Genomic DNA, 6,396 nt, shown 5'->3' with positions numbered 1-6,396 from the left:
TCAGGACCTTCGGAAGAGCAGTCAGTGCTCTTAACCACCGAGCCATCTCTCCAACCAGATGTTTTTATTAATAGCACCCAGAATATAAATATATAGTATCAGTGATCCCTGAGCTGCACTACAGTTCTGCTCAGACTGTCTGCCTTGGATTTTCTCTCTGATAGTGTTGATCCCAGCTCTGTACAGGATCTAGTGGAGGGTCACCAAAGGACTATGGGAAAATCCCTAAATCTCAGTCAAAATGGAGATCAACAAGAAGTGAGGGGAAAAAACCCAGGGAAGAGAAGCTGTCAGCAGACTGCCATGGCTTCCGCCCCAGTGCTGAGAACAGAGCCAGTGTGCGTGCCTGTGCCTGTGCCTGTGCCTGTGCCTGTGCCTGAGCAGCGCATGCTCCTGGGATGTGCTGTGCGCAGCCTCTTAGTTAACGGGAGACTATGCTTTACGGTTGTTAAGGAGATGTCTGTATGGTACATCCTGAGTATCAAAGGTCATGGTCATCCCATGGTTCATAAAATAATAGGGATTCACTGGGAGAACAGTTCTTGCCAGTTTCATGTTAGGAAAGCAAGAAACCTGCACATACGTGTTTTCGCTGTTGCATGGAGACAGGGTTGAACTTGAAGACTTGCTTACCACTCGGAATAACAGAAAGCCATGCCCACTCCCACTACCCCACTTAAAACACTTCAGAGGCTCATCTTCCCATACCTGGAGTACAGATGCTACAGGAAGGCCACCTTCTGTTTGGGCACAGTAGGTTTTAGACCACATTTTACATGCGGTTGCCATGTGCCCCCAAGTCTGGGAAGATGTACTGATTTTCCATCTTGGAGGGGCTGGATGGGGAATGATGCTCAGATCATTCTCAGAGCCACTCGGGACTTTCAGAAGTCTGGATCTCACTCCTGGACCCTTAGCAGACGTCAGGCTGCCTTAGTTCACTGATGGGGAGTGTTCTTAGCTGCCTGTTCTCAGACCATCTCTAACACAGACAGAAGGGTTTCCACGAAAGATCAAACAGCCTCCCAAGCTCACCCATTTTGTTCTCCGTTGATGCTTGTCCTCAGTGTGTTCAGGAAGAGATGATTATAATCTTGCTGAATTCTCCTGCTCCTTTCAAGTGAGACTAGAGGTGAAGGTTTTACTTAGGAAAGGGGTTTTGTTATTTCCTTAGCCGGAACATGCCAGCGTGCCCTGTGGAAGAAGTGAGATACCAGGTGTGTACCTTCTCCTTTACCAAGCACTGGTCCCTCCCCTTCTCCACAAGAACTCTCTCTGGTGAGAGTTAGCGTGGACTACCAACCCTCAAAACTAGCCCTCATGTTAGGAGTGGAAGGAGCACGTGCCCGGCTCCCGCTCCCCAGAGCCTTTCTGTGTTTGCCTGTTCTTTATGTCAAAAAAGACAAAACTGATCATTCCATTGTCATGACTGACTTTCTGTTTATAGTTTCTGGCCCCCAGAGACAAAGCAAAAGAAGATACAGCAGAGCTTGAAGAAGGTGGTGACGTGGATGACTTAGTAAGTACTTTTAGCATGCACCAGGTGTTTAAAGACCGAACTGTCTGAGCTGTAAATACAGCCACCAAAGCTGTCATGGCAGACGTGTTTTTGTATTTGTGCATTAACTTCACACACACCAGACATTCTTTGAACTGTTAATTATTACCATTACCAATCTAATCATATAGGTAATTTCATAATGGGAATTCCGGTGTTCTGTGGTTTCAATTATAGTGTTCATTCAGATTAATCCTCCCCTCTGAAGAGCTAAAAAAGAGCCAGGGAAGCTATTCCCTTAGAAGAAAAATGTTATAATTTACTGAAATTGTTCTTAACCAGAAATAAGCAGTGTATCGTGCGGTTTGTGTGGGTTGACAAATACAAACATCCTTTTAAAAGCCCACTTCCTGCTCAATTAGCTCAATAGAAGCAAAGCAGACTGATAGGCCTATGAAGACGGCCCTAGCCACAGCATGCCGTGGGTGCCGGGAGGCTGCAGATGCAGGCTTTTGCAGCCATGTCTGGGAAAAACATGTACTTCAGCATCACAAGAAAACCCGAGTGATGACCACACGCTATGTTAATCAACCTTTTGTGGAAAAGTTTTTAGGGTTGAAATGAGAAGATATTGGGTGTCTAAGTCCTAGAGTAGTTGGGAGAGAATACCAGTACAGGTTTGTGTGTGTAGCTAGCTAACTGGTCTGAGGGCAGCCTGGTTCCTTTCCTAATATGCTGTTCTTGCTTACAGCTGGACATGATATAGATGGTGGATGCGTGGGGAAGCCAAGAAGGCCAGCTCCGTGGTGCTGAGAGCTCCGACGCCATCCCTGAGGCCACGCAGGGGGACGCGATGCTCTGGCCATCATCCTAGCAGACAGCTTGGGAGTGAGTCACTCCAGGTCTCTACAGAGTGACCACAAGCACATATACTACAAGGAACAACTTAGACCCGATTCAAATTCATAAAGAGCCATCATTTTCTGATTGGTGTATCATTTCTTGTGAGAAGTCTCATTCCTCTTGGTATATTATGCATATGCATAGAAGTTTCTGGAAGGTAGACTTCATCCCACCCTGATGTGATGGTGAGGAATCAGTCAGGTGAGGTTAGTGGACTCTCTTGGAGCCATGGCATGGCCCCGGGTGAGATTCTCAGCCCTGTTCAGGAGTCATTCACTGGGTCTGTGTGGCAAGAACAACTCATGCAGAGGGAGCAGCAGTGCCTGGTTTTTGCCAGGTAGGCAAGTGGGGAGAACCACAAGTAATGACTGACCTTAAAGCATTTTCACCCCCACTTTAGCTTGTTCAGGTGACTTTGACGGGTGGGAAGGGCAGCACACTCACACTGCACGTCAGTTTGGGAATAGCAGTGTTCTTGTGAAGAGAAGGCCTTTGTGCAGCCCAAAGAGGTCTCACTGTGGAGCTCTGGCTGTCCTGGGGCTCCCTCGGTAGACCAAGCTGGCCTCAGACTCAGAGAGGAGCCTGCCTCTGCCTCCTGGGTGCTAGGATTCACCACAGTCAGCTCAGGTGCCCTTTTAAAGCATCCCCAACTAGGACAACTAAAGCCCGGGATGCTTGTAACTTATCTTCAAGTCACAGAGTGAAAGCTCTTGTTCCTTAAAGTGTAATGCACTCTCCTCGCGCCTCCTGAGCATGGCTCAGGAAGTGTGGCCTGTCAGTGCCTCCTGCCTTTGTCAGCGTGGGGATTTCCCTGTTGGTAACATCTGCCCCATCCAACTGGAAAAATGTTTGAGTCAGTTTAGCCTTACTGATCCTGTGATACTTTTCTTTTTAGTTATGTGTGCATGTGTTTGCCTGGATGTGAGTTCAGGAGCCTGCTAGAACTAGAAGAGAGCCTCGGATCCTCTGGAACTGGACTTACCGACAGCTGTGAGCCACCTATTGGGGGTGCTAGGAAGTTAACTCAGTTCCTCTGCAAGAGCACTCTACTCTGAACTGCTGAGCCATCTCTCCACCCCTCTCACGATGGGCTCTTTTACTTAGGTTACATGTGGGAATGTAAAGGTTAGCAGGAGGGAATGAGAAAGGACTAAATTATACAAAGTCTCCACACCTTTTCTCGTAGGCACAGTGCTGTGTGCTGGCGACTCCGTGGAGCATGCTGTTGTGAGTAGGCGCGTTGCAGTTTGGAGTCATTTCCTTTCTGTGAAGTGAGATTTGCAGGTCTGCAGAACTCCCGGGTTTTCTGCTGACGACTCGCCTTGGAAAGCAATAAGCGCTGAGCTGTTGTCCATCAGCCACAGACTAGGCCTCAGGACCGAGTAACCAGGGGTTTCCATCCCACCTGAGATTGTTTAGTTCCAAAATAACACAAAACATAAACCTTAAAGCATGGGGCTGGGCAGAAATCAACCGCCTGTGCCATTTTGTCTCTTTCCCTGTCAATAATTCCAAGATATGACTTACCATGTTCTATCTGGGCTGCCCCTATTCCAACAGGCCAGCCCTCATGGCCACGAGCTCACAATCTACCTACCCCATAGTGCCTTCTCACCCCCTCCCAGGCTTCTGCTTCAGACCCCAAGCCCTGGAACAGAAGCCCCGCCTACCTCTCTTCTGCCCAGCTAAGGGCTGTAGGCATCGTTTTTTGTTTTTTTTGTTTTGTTTTTTTTTTTTTCCAACCAGTAGTTTTTAATTATGCAGCACCTTTTGGGCAGCAAAGTTAAAGCAATCTCTCGCATTTCAGCTGTGGATAAAATGCCTGGAGAAGACAGAATCTCCCCAGTGAAGGGGGATTTCGCAGTGGTTATGCAGAGGAATAATGGGTTCTGCTGGCTGTGTGGGGGAAGCAGCCCCCCAAACTATGACCTGTCTTCAACACATTTTCTTCAAGCCCCCTGCTGTATGGCAGTGGTTCTCAGTCTCTAGGTTAAGACTGCTTCGGGGTCAAATAACCTTTCCATAGGGGTTACTTAAGACCATTGGAAAACAGATAAATATCTGTTTCATAACAAGAGCAAAATTACAGTTATGAAGTAGCAACAAAAATAATTTTATGGTTGGGACTCACCATAACATGAGGAACTGTATTAAGGGGTTACAGCATTAGTCAGGTTGAGAACCACTGTGAGATGGGTAAGGGAACTGAGAGGGACTCAGGGATGGGGTTAGTGGGATTTATTACCTTTTCAGTATGCTAAAAATGATATTATTGGTAGGGTTCATGAATGTATACTGTTATCAGGAGACAGTCTTTGGCAAACCAGAGAAAAAGAACTTCTTTTGAAGCAGAACTCTCCATTTCGAAACAGGTCTGATTCGTTGGGTAAATGTTTCGATGATCTGCTCATGTAGGACTGGTGGCGGGATAAAGAGGCGTTGGGAGGAGGGGCAAGACAGGTTTCCAGGCTTTGTATTAGTGAAGGTTGTGTCATAAACTAGGGCAGGGCTGAGGGGATGGAGAGGGGTGAAGAGGACAGTGTGGTGTCCTCTGTAGGGGGAGTGGCCTCAGGGAGCAGGGAAGCCCAGGTGTGCAGGGCGTCCTATTCTTCCTTTGCCACGGATGGTTTCTGGTGAGTCTTCATGTTCCCACCAGATACACAGTGCGCTTGTTCTTGCCGCTGTGTTTGGAGTTGGTTGTTTCAGAGTTACAGATGAACATTGTGAACTGATCTCACAAAAGTGGGCAAGGATGAGTCGTCTTCGCATAACATAGATGCCCTGCTGTTTAAACCCAGACCCTTTCTATCCTCCTTAGCAGTCAGAAAGAAGTCGTCATGCTTACGCCCAGAGCCAAGCCTCTGCACAGCTGTTCACAGGAACGACACAGAGGATGCGCACAAAGAGCTGACCCAGCAGTGCACAAAACAGCGTGCCCAAGATGTCTGCTGTCCCTCACGTGTTGTGTTTTGTTTTATCGTCTTTGTGTTTTTAAGATAGAGTTTCTGCGTAGCCTTGGCTGCCCTGGAATTCATATCAGGCTGACCTCCAACTCAGAGAACTGCCTGCCTCCGCCTCCTGGGTGCTGGTATTAAAAGTGTGAACCATAGCTCACAAACTGCCTTCCAAGCTGTTGGTCTGAAGGTGACTAAGAGAGCACACACTGGGGCAAAATAAGATACACCACCACCACCAACAACAACAACAAAATCGCATCTCTTCCATACCGCCCCATGGATTTTTTATTTCAAGAATGTGGAGTCTGTTACTAGAGTTAAGACTCTTCCCTCAGTGGGATCTCCTCTGTTGATTTTGGAAATAGGAAAGAGATTTTCTGTTCCTTTTCTGGTAATGTCTACACTCTGGCTAGAAACAGACTTGCCCTAGCCCAAGTATATGATATAGGCATGGAATTTTATTTATCTCTACCCCAGTAAGAATAAAAGATTAGAAAATGTTAGGTGTTTTGATAATTTGTGTTAACAGGGAGGGTTGGGAGTAGATACAGAAAGCCTTCCTGGGACATTTTTGAAGCCAGATGGTGTAGTGGCCCAGCCTCGCCTGGGAGTGTGAAGGAGCCCAGGGCTTCGGAATCCGTGCTGTCATTTCTGCAGCTTCAGCAACAGCCAAGCATCATCTTGGTCAGCACCGAGCCCTGTGGCTGTGCCCAGTCCTGGCCCGAGAGGATGAATGGTGTTTGCACCACCCCTCGGAGAGAACGGACTCTGCTCTGGGGGGAGGGGGAGGGGTCAGCATTAGTCCTGGGCCAAATGAAAAGCTGAAGAGTGAGCTACAGTCAAAGCGAGGAGGAACACCAGGCCTCTGCTGACTCTAGGGTCACATCAAAGGGGCAGGTCTGAGATAGAGTCTCCTTCATGTGTCTGAGGGCTGTGGGGGTCGACGGGGGCCAAAGGGATGTCCCTTTTAGGTCACCCAAAGCTGATGGAAGGTACGGGACTTAAAACTCGAATTCTTGATGTTCTTCTGAGTAACCC

At 47.9% G+C, this 6,396-nt stretch overlaps 1 long non-coding RNA gene across 1 annotated transcript; it reads left to right on the top strand.

Moving 5' to 3' along the window:
* The first annotated feature begins 2,265 nt into the window (after positions 1 to 2,265).
* On the top strand, positions 2,266 to 5,861 carry LOC127692375 (uncharacterized). The gene is made up of 2 exons (XR_007979456.1): positions 2,266 to 4,773; positions 5,220 to 5,861. It is a non-coding gene; the product is annotated as an uncharacterized LOC127692375 (long non-coding RNA).
* The last annotated feature ends 535 nt before the right edge of the window (positions 5,862 to 6,396 follow it).

Source organism: Apodemus sylvaticus, chromosome 9 (assembly GCF_947179515.1).
Source record: "Apodemus sylvaticus chromosome 9, mApoSyl1.1, whole genome shotgun sequence".
Lineage (NCBI taxonomy): Eukaryota > Metazoa > Chordata > Mammalia > Rodentia > Muridae > Apodemus > Apodemus sylvaticus.
Note: the sequence above shows the minus strand (reverse complement) of the source record. Positions and strands in the feature narration are given on the sequence as shown.